The sequence below is a fragment of the Lissotriton helveticus genome, chromosome 11, assembly GCF_964261635.1.
Source record: "Lissotriton helveticus chromosome 11, aLisHel1.1, whole genome shotgun sequence".
NCBI classification, from domain to species: domain Eukaryota; kingdom Metazoa; phylum Chordata; class Amphibia; order Caudata; family Salamandridae; genus Lissotriton; species Lissotriton helveticus.
The window spans coordinates 44489769-44511102 of NC_136072.1; positions in this window are offsets into that span (position 1 = coordinate 44489769).

Below are 21334 nucleotides of genomic sequence, written 5' to 3' on the forward strand. Positions count from 1 at the left end.
GGGCTTGGTGTTAGGGTATACTGCATTGTCCTTGATGGCTATCTGTATGGGGTCTACATCCTTCATTAATCCTACATCTTTTCCAGTAAAGTCCCACACTTCTGGCTTTACTGCTTCTTGGAGTTCTTTGGGCAAGTCCTGCAGGGTTAATCGTTTGATTTCTGAGTCAGGTCTGAGCAATAATAATTTATAAATGCCATCTTCATCTGGAGTTTGAATTTCAACACCCTTTGGTGTGCAAAAGATAGTACAGTTCATTTTGCACAGCAAATCACGACCCAGTAGATTCACTGGACTGGTGTCACAGACGACAAATCTATGCATTTGTTTAAAATTTCCAATTGAAATCTCCATTGGCTCGGTAACAGGAGTACTAATCAATTGATTAGATACACCCACTACTTGGATATTTTCTCCCGAGAGGGGTAGGTTTGGAACGTCCACTGTTCTTACAGTAGAACGGGTAGCGCCAGTGTCCAACAGAAAGGTGACATCATTTCCATCAACCTTTCCTTCAATGTATGGTCCGGACTGGTCTACCGGCAAGGAAGCGCCAAGTACGCACTCCTCGTCCTCCCCTCTCAGGCCCCGTCAGTACTGGTCATTACAAAGGAAGGTATCATTCAGCAGATACTGCGAAGTTGCTGCATTTCTGTTCTCATTACTTTCCCATACTTCTATTTCCTCACCCTCTGCTTGCCTCCCCTTGTATACTTGTTTTGGTGCTCGGGGCACCTGAACCGTCTTTACCTGTGCTTGAGTTTTTCTTGGTCTCTCTTTCTGCGTCTGTGGAGTTAAATCAGGTGTTTTGGCATTATCATCTAGCAAATAGGGACACTCGTTACGCCAGTGTCCAATTTCGCCGCACTGATGGCAGGGAAATTTCTTCATAGCCTCTTCCCTGCTAAATTTGGGCCGGGGCTTTCCTCCACCCCCACCCCCAGGACCTTTGTTCTCAGCATTTTTAACCATGTTACTCAACTGCTTTTCCTGCTGTTCTGCAAGCTTCACCTGAGCCCACATCACTTTCTCCTTGAGGGCCTTTTTCTTTTCTGCCATCTCGTCCTCGCAGTACTTTGCGTACCGCAGGACCTCATCCATCTTTTTGGTATGCCAACAAATTTTATTATCTTTTATCCACTGACAAATTTCGGGTCTTAAACCATTTACAAACCTGTAAATAAAATGCGTCGTGTCTTTCATCTCGATGTTATCGATACCACTGTATGTTTTGAACACCTGCAATAACCTCTCATAGAAGGAGTGCACTGTCTCGTCCCTTTCCTGTGTTGTCCTATCTATCTTGGTCCAATCAGTTTCCTTAGCTGGCACTTTTAGTTTCAGATGCTGAATGACCTGCTCATATTTTCTCATGACTTCTTTCGATGGTTCCCCGGTTTTCTCATCTCTCGGGTATTCCTCACTAGGCCATGCTATGGCTATTTTACACTCGGTCCATAGATCGACCGGGACCACAATGTCGAAAAACCCATCCAGGTCTTTCCACAGGCATTTCTGCACCTTTACGAACCTTTCCACTTGCCGGTACCAGTCAACTGGCTTCTCGCGCAATTTTGGAAAATCGTTCGTAAAGGACACAATATCCTGTCTGGACCAGGGGACATGCACATATTTCCCTCCTGGTACTTCGCGCATGGGGCATAACTGCTCAGGTTTTTCTACCTCCCTTAAAGCAAACTCAGGAGTCGCTTGTCGGGAGCGAGCCTCTTCTTTCTTTCTTGCCCACCTGCTTCTCCATCTTTCCACATCTCCCCATTTTTGTAGTACCCCCAATAATTCTTTAATCTGCAACTTTTTCCCTGCCACATTCAGGTGTTCTATATCTTTGTCTGAGAAGTCTGCTCTGTACGGTTTCTGCAAGGGCTTGGATTTTGAAATATCTACCCCCATACTAGCTGCGGTGTCTGTCAGTTTTTCATGGAGTACTCTGGTGTTTCTTGTAAGGCTTTTACACATAAACGACAATTCTTCTTCAGAGTAGGTATTCAATCGATCCAACCCCACATTTCCTGCCATTAATTCTTCTATTTCTACCCTCAGCTTGTAGAGGTCTAAAGGTTTCGTTTGCGGAGTCTGTTTTTCTAATTCGCGACTCCAATTCTCAATTTCTTCTGGCGTTACCAAAGAGACACTCCTAGTACATGTTGCTGATTCCATTTTAATTTCTTTCGCATTAAAAGGGTTATGCCTCTGCTGCATTCCCTTTCCGGTCTGTTTGTTTGGCAAGTCTAAGAACGCAACTTCAGACTCACACTCACTGGACTGATCATCTATGATTATTGGTTCCTGTCTCGGGGGTGCCATGACTGGGGTAATAACTGGAGCGATCGGAGTTCCCTGACTATTTCCGTATAACGGAACCACTGGTCCAATAGTTACTGGAATAGTCAACGCCTCAGGACTGGTATTTAACTGGGAGATTTTCTGAATTATTTCTGTCCTTTGTCTAGCTAGAGCCTCTTGCTCCTTTTCCACTAGTATCCTTCTTAAAGTCGTGTCATGCAATATCTGTGGGGTCAATGGGGGAGTAAAACCCGGGGCAGTAGGATGCGTTTCACTGGGTCCCCCACCATAATTTGGTTTCGGGAATAAAGTTCCGGTGTTAAAAGACCTGCGCTCTTCCTCATATGGAGGCTGTACAAAGGGCAGTCCTGAACTTGATGGTTTCTCTTCGTTCTCATACATAGGTCTGGGAAGGAACATCTTTGTACGCGAATATTTTTCTTCCTGGCTCGCTGGCACTCTGGGATATATATTCCTTACCTCCACCGGTTCCGGTTTCTCAAAATAGGGCAATACTTGACCACCCCCTCCCAGTCCTAGGGATCTGTCCTCTTCCTTGAGGAAGTGGCGTCGGGGAGCATCTCCTACACTGGAAGGTCGGGTTCCCTCATTATAAGGTGGCGGACTTCTGGTACAGATTTCATCTATTAATTCATCATCTGACTCCCCAGGGGCCCCTCAATGCTTACACTTTTCAGTACTTTTCTCACCCGCTGCAGGGTTATGACATGCTGGCATCATGGGAAACAGACCCTCAACAATCATGCTCTGCCTCCACTGTTTCATCCTTTTGTCCCTAGACTCCTGTTTCAGCCTGGGGTACCACTTGGTCAAACCCTTGTCCATTCGGGGTTTCTCTCTTTCAAAAGCCTCAATCTCCCATTCCTCTAATGCCTCATACTGCGTTAGTCTCGGTCTGGGATGCAGGTCATTCATTCGGGTTCTTAAATTAAATAAGATCCTACTATTGAAAGTACCTTCTAACGGAAAAGCCAATACTCCGTCATCTTTTGTGTACTTCACCCAATTCTCCAACCACACACAGGTATTGTACCCTCGGTCAAACATCATGAATGAGGCGGGAGTATTAGGTGGTGGGACAAGAACACCCTCTCTCGATTTAATTGGTTTGTCCGTTTTGAAATAATTCTTCACCTTACTTACAAGGGACAATTTTCTCTTTCCTCCGTACATAATATCGTATCTATTGGCTTTCCACTGATCCCTTTCAAACCCTTGGTTCCTTGGATCGGGTCTAGTCTCTGGACAATACGAGTGCCACATACGATTTCTACGCTTAATTCTGTTTACAAAGCTACCTCCAATCAGAACGCGCCTTGCAATTCCGTGCGACCAATGGGGTGCACGCGTTCAAATAGTTTCAACCAATGGGTGCGCGGCCCCTTCGTGAGACAGTTCTCACTCCTCGGCGCTTCACCCCTCCTTTACAATTCCAGTCCCGCTACCCGCCCGCTGTTTCCACCAATCCCAGCGCGGCACGGAGTGACGTCAGAGACGCTTCGCGGCTGACTCCCTCCCTTTACAAGGTAACGGAAACTTTCTTTCGTTCTAAAGTGCTCAGTGCTTGGTTATTTAACAACAAATACACATTCGCCACAGTGCTCAAGTGTCTAGATAGAAAGATTTCTTCTACTGCAAGTAAACTACTTCCATTTACTTTTCACGCGCTGCGGGTAGATCTCTTCCGCCTACCCTTCACTCTAGCATCGGTGAACCTGTTATTCCCCTAAACTCATCCACTTCTCCGGGATATATCTGAGTCTAAGGTTTCTCAGCGGACCCCTTTGCTTTCACCCAAGCTCCGAGGAACCTGCTACTCTTCCGATGTGACCCTTACTAGGTTACGCCACTATGGGACTTTTGCCAATGAACCTCGTTACTAACATTTATTCACACATGTATTCAGAAAAACCCTAGTTAGTGCTTCCCGGTTATCCTAACCTGCACCTAACTTTCCTTAAGCCTGTGACCTCAGGACAATGGATTCTATTCACCACTTGCCCTTTCAATTCCCCGGGGAGTTCCAGACGACATATAACAATTACGAACGCACGGGTTAATACATATATCAATATAACAGTAAGAAAACAGTTTAAAACATTTCATGAATTTTCAAAGCAAACATTTCAAGTGGGTGATCAATCCTCCCGAAGTGCCTACTCTTATAGCAGCATCGATATACTAGCAGCTTCCGACTTAACTAGTCTAACTAGTCCTACCTAACCTTTAGCTAGTCCCTAACCATCCTCTGCTACCAGAAAAACTGATAGAGCGCGCGAGGTCACCCGGCCAATGATTTCGCCGTTTCCGGCTTCAGGGCCCATATACTTTCAATTCACACTATTCATTGACAGGGCGACTTCACGAGCTCTACCAATTTGTGTGTTCCCTACTATTATTACTTAGTGTACCCAACTTACCATCCACCGATACGGGTACCTATGACTTCAATGAATCAGGGGCCTAGCTGTAAAAGGAAAGGCAGCAAAATACAAACCCAACCAATAACATTCAAATACTGTTTAAATGACCACGGACAACTGGAAGTTTTAAAATGTTTATCTAAAGTTCGTTATTTTCATTCATAAGGTGTACAAGGATAAGACATTCAATAACTAGGATAATGTAAATGATATAACTATAGAGAAATAAAGACAGGGTAATCATTGAAATACTGATATACAATGCAACGGGAAGATACTATGCAATTCAGAAATGTTTAAGCATGGACAGACTATGCATGGGTATCTATAAGAGAGCCTATAAAGAGTAACACGCTAAGCTTAAAGTGAATGGACCTTTAAACAGTCTAGGTAAGGAGGTTCTAGACCATATCAGAAAATGACAAACAGCAATGCAAAATATAATTTCTAACAGGTGAGATGACATGGGAACACGTTTATGAGAAATTTGCAAATGACTTTCAATAGTTGCGGAAAGACATGGAAAATAACATATGCAATGGGTAACTTTATTGAAGCAAAAGTTAGAAAATTCAGAAGGTGCAAGATTTTAAGAGGTTCAGAGCAATATTTACCTAGAATGGTGTGGAAACCAAACCCTGGCCACGGGTCAGTTAAGGACAGGAAACCCTCAAGGAAGGATACCCCTCAAAGGACAGCAGGTGCAGAATGGACACCCCAGACAGGACAGGATACCCTCAGATTAGGACTCAGGACAGGACCCTCAGGACAGGACAGCAAACCCTCAGGACAGGACCGCTCGGGACAGGACCGGAACCCACAGTTCGGAAGCAACGCCTGCGCTCCACCCTCTCTGCAGCTATCGATCAAGACCCCGATTGGGTCAGCGAACTCCCAGCAAAGTGCTTCGCCAGCACCTTAAGGTTCAGTAAAACCTTAGTCTATAGCCAAATTCGGACAGAGTGCTCCGCAGCTCTCTGTATCTTCAGTCACCTATTGAGTGCGTTGGGTCAGTGACGGGTCAGCTAAACCAGACAAGTCGGACGGCTTCCCTAGGTGTACCCAGGGTAGATATACTGTTTGGGGCAGTGTACCACCCCCCAATGTTGCAAATGTGTCAGAATCCCTCAATTTGGATTGGTCCTAAGGTAGGATTTGGGTAACACACCAATCATAATACAACATTTTAAGCCTGCATTTGCATACTCGGGAACCGCCGAGCTAGATTGGGGTTCCCATGAGAAACTACACGGCAAACAGTAGCGCAATATTACAATGTAACATATAAGGAGCCACATTCGCTGTTCTTGCAGGGCAGAGGTGACTTTCTCAGGAACATCTTGCCCATCACTGCCAACTGGCTGTGTTCCATCAGTCAAGGTCCACTGTGCCTCAGAAAGTTGCGCAGGCGCAGAAAGAACCTCCAAGATGGCTCTCCTCTCTCTCAGACCCCCATTCCCCGCGGTACATGAAAATTAAGCAAAAACAAATTAATACATAATAATGTCATTATGAAAACACATCACAAGGTTTGCACTTCTAACTTATCATCAAGAAATATACTTATGCAGTCTAAATGTTAGCTACATAGAAACACCAACAAGAGCAGTGGCACGAGCAGTACCACATTGGGCCAAGCTATGTATTACGCATGCGCATAATTTTCCCTCCAACTCTGCAGACGCGTCAGGACACGTGAGTATGGCTGACGCATGCGCAGTAACTAAATACAAGCGGCGGCCATTTTAAGTGACTCGGGTAAATTATTTTAGTAAAACACATGTGCAAGCTTCTAAATCCTTATTCAAACTTAATATAAACGTTAGTAAGACATACACTTGTTACCTCGTTACACATAAATGAGGTTCATGACTTCAGCAAGTCGCAAAATATGCGAAGCTTTGCTTCATCAGAAGGACAAAAGTAATACATCGATGATCCAAGGGACGGGCACACACAGGAAGAGGCAGCAAAGGCCCACACGCTAACGAATAAGAAGCAAACAAATGAGAGTGACACTAAAGACAACCAATGGTAAGCAATGGGCGAGCTCTAAGCCCCCTGTAAGCTGACAATACGACTTGCAACAGATAGCGCCCGCACTCTAGCCGGTGATATCTAAACAAGGTGCAGATGCCTAGCCCACCTTGGATTTGTTAGCGCTCTTGATGTGAGGGTCAGTAACAGTATTTTAAGTGCTTTGCTTTTAAAGTGCAATGATTAAAAAATGCAGAGTTATTAAAACGAAAACTGGTACTGTGGACTGTCAGGATCACGTACCGGGGGGGGGGGGGGGATCGGTGGGACGAGGGGGCCTTTGCAATTGCCCATTTTGCTCTTGCCTTAAAATGTCTCTGACTGGTTCACCTTATTATGTCTGAAAATGACATACGTGAGAGCTCTGGACTCTGTGCATGTTTATTTTGTACCGGTTGTGACAGTCACCCACTATCTTTTTCCCAGTCTAAAACCCTCCATTTACACAGGTTCTCAGGTACACAGTGGGATCAGCCCAATTTTTAGGTGCTAGACATGCCAAGTGATCTAGGTCGATGAATGATTGACACTTTTGACCAGTCCTGCTGCATTAGCCAAGAGATCTTTGCATTTTGAGACTTGTAAGTGGAATATTCATATTCTTTGATTGAGCCTAAAATGTCCCAGAATGTCAAAGCAAGCGCTAAAATGCAGGACTTACTGACAGTGCCACCTATGACATTATCTACTTGACAACTATCTGATATGGGCAAGGGCCACGTCATACCAACTTTGTAGCACATTGGATCTTCCTAACTATCTCTGAAAACTTTACATCAACAGATCATGCTTGCCAACTGATCCAATTAAGGTGGGAGACTCACCATTTTTAAAGGCACATTTTTTTTTCTTTAATGTTTCTTCCACTTTAAATGTTCAAATGTAATACAAGTTAATGGGAAAAGTGCATCCTCCGATTCATTTTTTTGAAAATCTTTTTCTCCTCTTCAAGTATTTGGTATGTACAGGAATGCAAGAAAAAAAACAATGAGATAGAAAGGGTATTCAGCAAGGGAATACTCCTGGTCCCCTTAAATGATATAGCCAAACAATAGGAGGAGTATACCCTGTAGACACGTCAATGCCTCCGTGGTCTCTAAAGAGATGCACAGCAAGGAAAGATTAGTCCTTTGTTAGAAGACCCCTCACTCACCAACCTAGTTGGTGACACGCTTCATCATCGGCGTCCCACCCGGATAGCCGAATGCCATCCGGGTGTGCTGCGGCACCTGATAACAGTGGAGCGGGGTTTTTTCTTTTTGGGTGCAAGTGAAGGAAGGAAGTGGTTTACAAATTGGCCAGTTTTAACTCTCTACGAAAAAATTATTTATTATGGAGCAACTGGGCAATTTTAAAAATTGATGAGATACTGTGATAAAGTGGATCTATATGTAGTGGACCAAAGTAAGGTACACTGTGTATAGAGTCCACAATCCCCAGAGGTATAACAGAGGTTAAAGTCAGGTCTGACCAGACTCTCTAAAGTGGTAGCTTGGTCAAGCAGTAAGGCAGTACCAGAGGACAGTGTAAAGCAGTGGTTCCCAAACTTTTGACTCCTGAGGACCCCCATTGAGTCACCACTGGAAGCCGGGGACCCCCAAGCAATTTGTATGAGTTAAATTTCAAACATTAAAACAGTAATTCGAAAAAATACACACGTGTGCACACAACAAATACTCAAAGTACTAAGGATTTTGGGGCCAGATGGACGACCATTTCATTTAGCGCCTTGCAATTGGCGACACATTGCGAGTGGCAAATTGCGAGTAGCTAAATGAAATGTACAACAGTGTGTTTAACACTGTTTGGGATTGCGAGGTTCATTAATATTAATGAGCCTCTCGCAATTTGCGAGTCCATTGGGAATGCCAGCCCTCCCAGCGATGGTGGCCTGCTGGGCTCTGCAGGCCACCATGTCTCGGACTGCTTTTAAATAAAGCTGATTTTTAAAAATAATGCAGCCTGTTTACCATGCATTAAAAAAAAAAAAAAAATTAAACGTTTTCGTTTCATTTTCTAAGGGCAGGCAGAGGTCCCTGGGACCACTGCCCGACCTTAAAAAATAATTTTGCATGCATTTGCACAGGGGAACGGGTCCCCTGGGGACCCCTTCTCATTTGCGAATGCATTACCATCTACTTGAAGTAGGTGGTAATTGTGACTGTTTTGCGACCGCAAAACATTTGTACATGGTTTTGAGACTCGCTGTTTGGAAGGGAATGCCCCTTCCAAATAGCAAGTTGCAAAACCTATTTAGAGAGTCGCAAACAAATTGTGACTCGCTAAATAGGCTATGTACATGGCCCAATAGCTTTTTGCATGCGCAAACGGGTTTGCGAACCCGTTCACGCATATAAAAACAGATCGTACATCTGGCCCTTTGTATTTTATATTGAAGTAATATCCCCCCTGTCACATGTATTTCATTTGTTTTATAGCATCTCTCATACCATTGTAGGATGTCAGAGCACTTTACATCACACACATATAGAGACATTGAATCATACATGTAAATCAGTGTGTATATAAAATGTTGCTGAGACCCATTTGGATTTCCCTGCTTTTTGCCTTTTGCTGTCCCACGCCTCGCGGCCCCCGCTTCGCGGGAGCCGCTCGAGGCATTTAATCTGCCGGATTCCCTGAAGTAACAAGGTGACCGCCGAGGGACACAAACACCTACCGGGACTGCGAGGACCAGCGGGCGCTGCGTTACCAGACTCGCCGCAGCTGGTCCTCTTCCCGCCCCCTCCCGCCTGGACTTGAAGAGAGGAGGGCTGTGTGTGCTCTGTGCTTGCTGAGACCCATTTGGATTTCCCTGCTTTTTGCCTTTTGCTGTCCCACGCCTCGTGGCCCCCGCTTCGCGGGTGCCGCTCGAGGCATTTAATCTGCCGGATTCCCTGAAGTAACAAGGTGACCGCCGAGGGACACAAACACCTACCGGGACTGCGAGGACCAGCGGGCGCTGCGTTACCAGACTCGCCGCAGCTGGTCCTCTTCCCGCCCCCTCCCGCCTGGACTTGAAGAGCGGAGGGCTGTGTGTGCTCTGTGCTTGCTGAGACCCATTTGGATTTCCCTGCTTTTTGCCTTTTGCTGTCCCACGCCTCGCGGCCCCCGCTTCGCGGGAGCCGCTCGAGGCATTTAATCTGCCGGATTCCCTGAAGTAGCAAGGTGACCGCCGAGGGACACAAACACCTACCGGGACTGCGAGGACCAGCGGGCGCTGCGTTACCAGACTCGCCGCAGCTGGTCCTCTTCCCGCCCCCTCCCGCTATTTACAGATAGCCCTAAACGCGCTAGCGGGACGCGCGCGGAGCAAAGCGCGGAGCGAAGCCCGGGACAAGGGCGGGACCGTCTGTGGCCGTACGGGGCTGGAGGAGGCCGGGCTGGGCCACCCCCTTGTCTTTGATTTCAAACGGATATTATATTCCTTAGTACATTGCTGTGCTATACAAGTGCTCACCAGTAAGTGTTGTAAAAGGGCTGATAACCTTAAGGAATGTCGGAACTCCCAAGTAGCACCGCCTTGATGACACCACCGGGCGATGCCGGGCTAACAGTTATTGGTCCCTTGGATACATTTTTTAACCGCCCGATTCAGTTGATTGACAAAGAAATATCGCTTGCTGAGAGGCGTGCAGAGCGGAGATTATCTATCGAACTTCTTAAAAATCCCGTGGATAAGCGCTCTGCACAAATCTATCCTGCATTAGTAACACCTCTGTCATCACTAAACTTGCCTGATGTATCCGAATTAGTTAATGATGCTATTACTAATAAGGAGAACCAGGGTACTGCGGGCGAATTGATTCCTTCTTGTGTGAGTCATACAGATTCTACAACTTGTACAGCTGAATTATGGGCTCAGGTTTCATTGATCCACCCTAAATCAGGTTCTAAAAGAAAAGGGAATACTGTATCCAGAAAATGTTTCCCAGCTAAGCCCCCACACAAACTTAGAAAAGTTAACAAACATACGTGTCCCAGTAAGGTTGTCACCGAAGTAAGCCGTGGTAGGGAAATTTTGCAAGAGGGGGTTGTTGCGACACTAGATAGCCCAGATCTTAGTTCTATCATTCTACCAGTCACTGGGCTGGTAACGGCTGATAAATCGCCACCCCTAAGCAGCCTGTTCTCTGACTTAGAAAGGTTGTTATGGTCAATATTGCTCCCATTAGAGGAACGTATTAGTAAGCTCTCTGACCGCTTAGACCATTTCGAGCAGGTAACATTGGATAATTTCTTTGCTACAAAGGCATTGATAAAAGCTCAGGTTAGGCTGGATGAAAGTAGTAAGAGCCAGAACACTACCCAAGTTGCACCACAAGTTAAGGGACAAAGGCAACAATCTAACTCTCCATTACTAGTAAAGAATGATAGTGCGGCTATGAAGAGACCTCTTAAGCCTCCCAACTTAGCACCATTGGGACTTGTCTTAAATCCCCCCATCATTGTATCCCCTGCTCAGACTGCGGCGCAACAACCGCCGCTTAGTTCAAACTCCTTGGTCACTGTAGTAGAAGGGGGTGTTGTGGATACTAGAATGGGTACTGCTTTATCATCTGCCCTACCTATTGGTAATCAACTTTTAGCAAATAAACCTATACCCCGCCCTGCTCCTATTGTCCCCAGACCGTCCGTACCACCCCCGATAAAGCCACCTCATAAGAAACCCCCCATGAACCTCACCCCAGACTCCTTCCCCTTTGTAGTAGTCCTAACAAATGTCCCACCACTCCTACTGGGACAGAGAGAATCCTTCCAGACGCTTAAAAATAAAGCTATGCACTGGTTAAGGGTGAATCGGCCTCTACCAGGGGAAGTTGATGGTCTCATATTGGGGGTAAGGCGAATAGACTGGATAGGCCCTACCACCAAAAGCCTGGGGGGGGACTGTATTGTGGTTAACTTTCAAGACCCAAGGGTGGCAGGATGGCTAACAAGACAGGGTTGGTGTACAAGTAATGGAGGAATTGGCATTGTTGACCTCACTTTTTATTACCCACGTCCCACCAGTGTTTCGACTTGTCTGTTTAATGAGCAAAATTGCCCCTCAAGTTGTCCGTGGCCAGGGATTGTTACATCAGCTCCACCGCCACAGTATTATAACCATACTACTGGCCCGATTTTTAATCCTTTGGGTGGTTGGCAAGATCTAGGGAGGGGATGGTGACAAACCCTTCATCACTCGAAAACTAGTAGGGGTAGAATTAATAGAGTGGATAGAACATCTAATACTAGAAGCTCCAGATCTGTAGTACGAAACGACCTACTGCCTACTCCAGGGGAGCAGGTCGCCCCTGGCGATATATGGGAAGCAGGGGTGGCGATGGTCCAAATTGAGCCTGCCATTGCCTGTCCTCCCTTGGGAGTCACAGACACGGTGGGCCCTGTTGAGCCCGGTAGCAATTCGGTTGTGGCGGACCCACCTGTTAGGGTTCTCAGTTGGAATGTGGCCGGTCTGGACAGGAAATTGGCCCTGCCCGACTGGAACGCTCTTGTGGAGGAATACTCCATATGCCTGTTCCAGGAAACCTGGAGTAGGGAGCCCTCTCACAAGGCAGGATACTCATCCCACCATATACCGGCTGTATATTCAGAGACTGGTAGGGGTCGTCCCTCGGGAGGCCTCCTTGTTTGGGTAGCTTCCGCACTTAACTGTAGGGTGGAGGAGCATGATACCCAATGCCCGGACCTCCTCAACATCACCCTGAAAAATTCCAAGGGTCATGTTATTGTAAATATCTTTAATATTTATGTCCGAGGTATGAAGGGGGGTAGAGAATCCCCCACCATAGCCCGTCTGGAGGCCCTGCTTCGATCCTCTCCATATAAGCACCGTACTCTGGTTGCGGGCGATTTTTTTTTTTTTTTTTTTTTTTTTTTTAACAAAACCTTTATTGCACTTTACATAGTACACAGCGTAACGCCTACAACCCCGCGGGCCGGCCGCTAAACCGCGCTCATCAGACAAAACATAGCTTCGTATGGTGTCCCAAAAATCAACAGTTCCTGTAATCGTCCAATAAAGCATTTTCCAAAGTAAAAGTGCATTTGTGATAGCGTTGTGAACATTCGAGATGGTTTTGATGGTATTTTATCTTTTTTTGAAAAACAACAAACTCCAAAACTTCAACATTAGGAATGATAGTACGGTCAGTCGTGGGTTAAACCAATCTGAATCATAAGTGCCTCTCGGGAGAGGCCCATTCCCATCCCATGTCCCAGCGTTCCAGCGCCCCCGCTCACTTCATGCATACATCCCCCCTCGGCACACTTCCAGCGGTCTAAAAGCAGGATGCGCTTAGCGGCCTCATTCGAACCCCCGCTCCACCATGACACCCAGACTCACTCCCCCTCCCCCTCCCCATCCGAGTCCTCCTGGTCATCCTCCAATAAGGGATCACAAATATCTCCCCTGTACCCATTCCATTGCAACCACACTTTGTTCCATTTCCCGGGGCAGGCTCGGCTGGAGTACACCGCCCTCTCGGTCACCATCACCGTATCCATATGCAGACACCATTGGGACTTGGACGGGAGATCTGCCACACCCCATCGCTGCGCTATGTCTCTCTTCGCCACCATCAACCCCACCGTGACCCAGAGTTGTTCATACCTGGTGAGGTCAGTAGGTTCCCATATGTTAAGGAGGCACCTCCGCGGGTCGGGCAACAGGGACTGGTTCAGTGTCTGTGAAATCGTACGGAGTATTTGCTTCCAATAGTCCTGTATCCTGGGACACTCCCACATGGTATGAAAAAACGTGCCTTCCTCCCCACACCCACGAAGGCAATACGGATGGGGTGCCCGGTGTATGCGGTGTAGCATGGTCCTCGTGTAATAAACTCTGTGTAAGATCTTAAACTGCACTAAGCGCATACGCGCCGAGATGCCCACCTCCCTAGGGGACCCAAGTGCTTCGAACCATTCATGTTCATCCATGTCACCTACATCCCCTTCCCACTTCCCCTTTAATTGGAGTGTCGGATCCGGGAAATTATTAATCAGTTTGCGGTACGTGAGGGATGTCGCCTTCTCCAACATGTATTCAGTAAGGAGGCGATCTTCCAAGGGCGAGGACTCCGGCAGAGGCGTGTCAGGGGGCAGGGCCGCGAGCAGTGCGTGTTGTATTTGAACGTACCTGTAAAGCTCCCTGTCACTCAAACCATACAGTGCCCTCAGCCGGACAAAGGGTATCACAGCATTCCTTTCCCACAAATCACCGACCGTGGAAATACCTATCGTATCCCAGTGTGTAAAACCCTTCGTATTCCTCATATTCCCCAGGGCCCGGGAATCCCACAACGGAGTCATCCCAGTGATCTTCCCCTTCCAGCCCAGTGCCGCCGTCGCCGTGTGCCACAACTGAACAGTCAATTTGGTGGGGCCCACCAAGGCCCGCACCCTGCGGCGATCATACAAGGGACCCAGCAAAGTGTCTGTGCCCAGTTGAGCCCTATCCGACTGGAAGGCCGGTTCGGCCTGAGGGGCATGAATCCAGGAGTTTATCGACTTCAAGTGTGCCGCCCAGTAGTAGAGCTTAAGGTTCGGCAGCGCAATACCCCCGTCATACCAATCTCTGTGCAGCTTAGATTGCGCCACACGCGCAGGGAGATTCCCCCATAGAAGGTTTGAAACTAAAGCAGCCACTCTCTGAAAAAACCGCGGTACCACAGGATAGGGTGTATTTTCAAGGACGTATAGGAAGCGCGGTAGCGCCATCATCTTATAAAGCGCCGCCCTGCCCAAGAGCGTCAGCGGCAAGCCAGACCAGAACGTGACATCCCGTTTCAGCCTATCTAGGTGAGGTTTCAAATTTTTATCAAAGAATTCGGTCGGGTCTTTGGTTACATGAATACCCAGGTATTTGAACGAGGAGCCCGCCAGCTTCAGTGGGCATGTGTCGGCCAGATTCGGGGCTGGACCTTGCAGAACGTACAGTTCTGATTTAGACCAGTTCAACGCGTAGCCAGAAACTCTGCCATACGTATCGCAAATGTGTAGCAAAGCCAGCACCCCATCTTCAGGGTCCGTCAAATAAAGCAACATATCGTCCGCGTATAACGACAGACGGTCCTCCCAACCCCCCTTCCACGTTATACCCTTGAGGAGTGGTGAAGCCCTCAAAAGAGTCGCAAGAGGTTCCAGGGAGATCGCAAACAATAGAGGCGATAAAGGGCACCCCTGCCTCGTGCCCCTCCCCAATGGGAAAGTGCGTGAAATGTGGCCGTTAGCCAACACATGCGCCACCGGGTCGGCGTACAGTAGTTTGACCCATGCTATAAAACGAGGTCCAAACCCCAAGTGGTGCAGTGTTTCAAAGAGGTACTCCCACTCCACCAAGTCAAAAGCCATCTTGGCGTCCAATGCCAAAATTACCGCTGATGTGCCGATGGTGTCCGCCCTAGCCAATACTCCGTGTAGCCGCCTAAGATTCAACGATGTATTCCTGTGTGGCATGAATCCGGACTGGTCCGGGTGTATAATCGACGACAAATGGGGCAAGACCCTTTGCGCTAGGAGTTTAGCCAATATCTTCACTTCGGCGTTTAACAAGGAAATGGGCCGATAAGAGGAACACTCCTCCGGCGGTTTGCCCGGCTTGGGGATGGTCACGATGGTCGCTGCCCGCTGGTCCAGCGGGAGGCAACCCGTCTCCAAACAATCCTTATACATCCCTAACAGGTGCACACTAAGGGTCTCGGGCATCGCCTGGTACCATTCAACGGGTATGCCGTTCGGGCCCATTGCTTTACCCGGGTTTAGCGCCTTAATCGCCAACTGGATTTCGTCGGCAGTGATGTCCGCCTCCAACTGACTGGAGGCCTCAGGCGATAACCTCTGGACTTCGATTGGGGCTAAGAGGGTCCTAGCCCTCTCCGCTGTGATCGCACTCTCCGGGGTGTATACCCACTCAAAATGGGCCGCCAGTATCTCCGTGATACGCCGTGGATCAGTATGTGTGTCCCCTCTCTCATCTTTCAGACGTTGGATCCCTCTAGAGTTACCCTCCCGCCTATCAAGCCACGCCAACATCTTCCCCGCTTTGTCACCCACCTCATAAATCCTATTTCGAGTATCGGCTATGTGTCCTTTCACCAGCTGGCGCAAGTGAGCAGTGTACAACTGTTGTTGGAGGGTGAGTGTGTGAAGGCCTGAGGGAGAGGGGTGCCGCTCATGAGTCTCAGTGTGTTCCCGCAGTGTCACCTCCAGATCCGCCAGCTCTCGGGACAGCTGCCTCCTATGCCCCGTGATGGAATTAATGGCCTGCCCTCGCAGGACCGTTTTGTAGGCTTCCCAGAGAGTCGCCGGGGAGCTCACCGAACGCACATTCTCAATGAAATATTGCTTTGTCGTGTTTTTAAGGGCCTTACGAACCTGAGGGACCTTGAAGTAGGCAGCACTAATAGGGTAGATACGTTTGCGCGCACTAGTCTGCGAAGAAAGTGTCAGCGTGAGTGGTGAGTGGTCGGAAATCCCACGAGGGAGAATTACCATAGTATCAACATGTCGGAGGCCCTCCCCCAGCGATAGAAAGTAGTCAATGCGCGAAAGGCTGCCATGCACTGCAGAGTGGAAAGTGTATTGCTGCGCGCTAGGGTGCAAGTGCCTCCAGACGTCAGTCAATCCCATAGCTGCCGCGAAGCGCTGGAGGTAGGAGCCCCCCCCTGTGGAGCCGGTGCAGGGTGTCGGTCCAGTTGCGTGTCCATGACCGCATTAAAGTCCCCTCCCAGAATAGTATCACCCTCGGGGAGATTCAAGAGGAATTCACCCTGCCTCGGGAGGTGGACCGAATGTAGTGCTGGTGGGATATATACGGACACTACATTAAAAAGCTTCCCCTCCCACTGCCCATGTAAGGCTGCAAAGCACCCCTGATCATCAATCTTCGTTGACAAAGGTAGGAATCGTGAATTCTTCAGTACTAGTATGCCGGACCCCCTGGAGCCTGACGAGAACTCGGAGTGGACCCACATCTTGTAACCTCGCCTGTCCAGAGCTTTCACAGCCCCCCCAACCAAATGAGTCTCTTGCAACAGGGCCACAGTAGGCCGTTGGCGTTTGATTGCAGTTAAAACCAACCCCCGCTTAACCTTATCCCCCAGGCCCCTCACATTCCAGGACATCAATCGGAAGGGAGGACAGCGTGAGTCAGTAGACCCTACATCCACCGACGGGCCAGAGTTAACAGCCATCGGTGGTAAAGGGGCGCCTGATGTACCTGCTGAGAAGCAGGACTAAACAATCGGCCGCGCCATCGCACAGCCCAAAACACAGGGACATCACGGGGGCCTAGTATCACTTTCCCTCCCCATCAACATGCACTGGCACACACATAATTTAAAACAGCAACCCCGACCGTTTGCATACATTCCTAATAAGAACAAGAACAGTCCAAAACAAACCCCCCTCCCTGCCCCCCTGCCTAACGGACCTCGAACTGCCCGCCACCCCAACTGAGCAGAGTGCTGTACCCATCCCTCAACCAGAGTACTTGCGTGTGGGGGGGAGAGCGTCTCCCCGGGTATGCGGCCTCCCTGTAGGCTGTCGGGGCGGCCATGCCAGAGTCGACGCGCAGCATTGTAACGAAACAGTAAACATTGGGAACTAGCGACCCTCAGCGATGCAGACTTCGGGGTAGGAGTCACTCGTCCCCGCCTCCCCCTTCAAATCCGTGGGAAGGAGACCGTTCCGCTCCCTCCATACGACCAGATGCTTGGGATCCCGTTCTGCTGCCACCTGTGCGTCCTGCGTTGTCGCCCAACAGTGTGCCAGCCCTCCAGCCAGTCCCGGGCCGATTCGGGGGTATCGAAGAACCAAACTTTTTTGTCCGCAACCACTCGAAGCTTAGCCGGGAATAGCATGGAATACGGCAGTTCCTTCTCCCTCAGAGTCTTTTTCACTTCTAGGAACGTCCTCCTCCTCCTGGACACTTCCGCCGTATAATCCGGGAAGAAGGCAATCTTCGAGTTTTGGATTTGGATGGCCGGCGCCACTCTCGCAGCCTGTAGAATGGCGTCACGATCGCGGAAATTGAATAGTCTGGCCAAGATCGGTCGCGGTGCGCCACCCGACTTGGGCTTACCTCCCGGAACACGGTGTGCCCTCTCGACCGAGAAGAAGTTTGAGAGCCCCTTGGGTTGCAGCCGAGTCTTGATCAAGTCCTCCACATAGAGGTCAAGCGCCCCCTTGTCTTCCGATTCTGGCACACCCACAATGCGGACATTGTTGCGCCTAGAGCGACCTTCCTGGTCATCCAGCTTGTCTCTGAGCAGCTTGTTATCAGTCTGCAGTCGTTCCACCGCCGTTTGCAGTTCGGACACATCCTCGACCAGCGACTTAGTAACCACTTCGACCTGCTTGACCCTCTCATTCATTTTCTGGAGATCCGCCCTAATTAAGGTGACTTCGGTTGCCGTGGCACCCACTGTTGCCTGCACCTGGGCCAACGCCGCCAGCACATCATCCAGCGTGGCCTTCTTCGCCCCATCGGTCTCCGTCACCCTACCAGCATTCTTGCGCTGTTCCTGGGGCGATGACTGCTTGTCATACGCAAACTTGTCCAGCTTGGCTTGGGTTAGGGTGTTCTTAGGGCCCCTGTGTGACATGGCGCCAGCTGGGGGGGTGTAAACGGGCGTGACGAAAGACGGGTCGCCCCCACGCAGATCAGTGAGAGGTCGCGGCAATACGTGCAGGCCAGCACTCAGCGAGGGCAGTTGACGTCTTCTGCAAGGCCGTGGCAGGAGGAGGGGGGGGGGGGGCGGGGGGGCCGCCCCTATAGACGCTGTGTCGAATCTACGTCGAATCCACACCTCAGTAGTGAGCCCGATGGAGCTCAGTGGGGAACCGGGCAGTCACCCCCAAGTACCTCCAGCCACAGATCACGCCCCCGTGTAATGCCCCCGCCCGCAGCAGGGCCAGTCATCAAATGCCACTCGGCCACTCGGCGCCCCAAGGAAGCGGACCGCACGATGTGCGTATTTCACAGTCCGTGGGCACTGCGTAGTCAATTAGGCCGTCGCGCAGTCCCGGCGTGCCTCCTGGGTGCTGCGGTGTAATGGCGGCGCCGAGTCAAGGTCGTGCTGCGTCCTCCGCTCCTCGGAGCGGGACACACAGGTCTGCAGAGGCGTCGGGGCCACTCTCGCCCAGGCGCACAAGTAGTTTCGGCACCGGAGGGGCTCCTCGGATGTTCGGAGCCGGTCGCTCGGCTCACCGGCACTTCCGGCCTCTCCGCCACCGATACCCGGCCGCTTCCGGCCGGTCCCAGACGTTCCGCGGCTCCGCGGCTTCACTGCGGCAGACAGGCCCAGCTCCTCCTCCGCTTTGCACGGGGATTCCGCACCTTAGAAAGCCGCCGTGTCCCCCAGAATTTCGGCAAAGACAGCCGCACGGACTCCGGGTCTGGTCCGCCCCACTCAGCTAGTGGGTGAAGGATTTGTAGCGTCGGATTGTTGCGGGAAGCCGCTTCTTCCCGGGAGCCTCCCTAAGCAGCGGCCGCCATCATCGGCTGCTAGCCACGCCCCCCCCGTTGCGGGCGATTTTAATTGTACCTTCGAGCCTCTTGGCCCTGAAGTTTCACAGGATCAAGAGGTCGATGACAATAGGTGGGGGATACCAGCTCTAGAGCTCAGCCCAATCAAAAAATGGACGGAAGTGGTGCTCCAGGTTAATTCCCTAACAATGGAGTTTGACCTGAGGGCCCTTAATGGCAGGACTAGTTCTGACAAAAAGGGAGCCCATACATACAACAGGCCCGCGCATAAGTCAAGAATTGATTATTTTCTCCTTGACGTCCACCTATGGAGCATGGTAAAGGATATGGCGATCATACCCTCTGTAGAGAGTGACCACAACCTTCTCTCGCTTACCCTGACCCATAGGTGGTTAGATGGTATAGGGAGCAGAACTATTAGTTTTCCCGCCCCGGACATGTCATCAGTATCTAATTGCGGTCGACGGCTAAAGTGGGCTAAGCTGTCGCTCTCAGTGGAGAAAATATCTTCTATAACGCAGCTTTTAGCTGCAGCCTTAGAAAACCTTGACTCTCTGGGGGGCGGGCTGGTGGATGTGCCTGCCAGGTTTTGTAACTTAACCCAGGCTCTTAGTGATCTTTTTATTGTCTCAGGTAGCGCCAATGGGAAGAAACCAGGTCCCCGGGCCAGACAAGGCTGGTTTAATCGTAAGTGTAGGGAGGCGAAGATTCTGCTTGTTGATGCAGTTAAATCCAAATTACAAATCAGGATTAGGGAGGCCAGAAGGTTGTACTCTCACTGCCAAAAAAACGCTAAGAAAGAATGGGAGGATAACTTTTGGCAGGCTCTTTTGGCTGCCAGTCGACGGAGAGATGCCAAAGGGTTTTGGGACCTGGTGGGCAGTAGGAATCGTCCTGACGACACCTTGAGGACTTGTACTATCACTGCCCAGGTGTGGTTCAACCATTTTTTGGCTCTCTATTCCACCATAGAAGGCACGCTTAATGACCCCTTTATCCTTCCCCCCTATACTTTGGACAGAGATATGGATCTTTTCTCTGCACGGGAGGTCACAAACCTGCTTAAAACTCTCATACCACTAAAAGCAGCTGGCCCGGATGGGTTACCAGGGGACCTTCTTCGAGCATATCCAGGTGAATGGGGGGTGTTGATCTCTGCACTTCTAAATGCTATTATTGAGGGAGGATCTGTGCCAGAGTCCTGGAAAGGGGCGGAGGTAGTCCCAATTTTTAAAAAGGGTAGTCGGGATCTACCAGGGAACTATAGGCCAATAAGCCTTATAGACTCGACCCAGAAGGTGGCGGGAAAAGCTATTCTGGGGAGGATTCTTTCATGGGTGGATGATAACCACATATTGTCTGAGATGCAAGCTGGGTTTCGCTCAGGCACAGGAACTATTGAACAAGTCTTTAGACTTCTGTTACTCCACTGGAAGGTGGTGGAGCTGGGCAAAGGCAGTCTTTATCTGGCCTTTATAGACCTGAAGACTGCCTTTGACCTGGTTCCTAGGGAGGAACTCTGGAGGGTGTTGCACGGTCTTGGGATGCCCCCTTACATCTTAAACCTCCTCATGAAATTGCATAATGCCAACTATGCCCAGGTTAGATGGGGTTTGAATGGGGAAAAGACCGATAAGATCCGGGTTGCGAGGGGTGTCCGGCAGGGCTGTGTTTTAGCTCCCACCCTATTCTCTCTCTATGTGAATGGGGTGGTAGAGCACTTGCTCGAAGAACCAGCAGACGCCCCCACATTGGGCGGCGTAAAGATTCCAACCCTGTTGTTTGCTGATGACACCCTTCTCATCTCCAAAACCCCCCAAGGCCTCCAGAAGCTCCTGAACCGCTTTCAGGATTTTTGTGCAAACAGAGGACTTGTCATAAATGTGGACAAAACAAAGTACTTAATCATGCACCCCCCCCCCCGCAAACTTGGCCGCTCCCCCATTCTGAACTCTATCCCCCTTGAAAGAGTGTCAGAATTTGATTATTTGGGAATCCGTTTGAGTGATGCTATGAACTGGTCTCCCCACATCAATAAAATGACTGTGGGCCACAA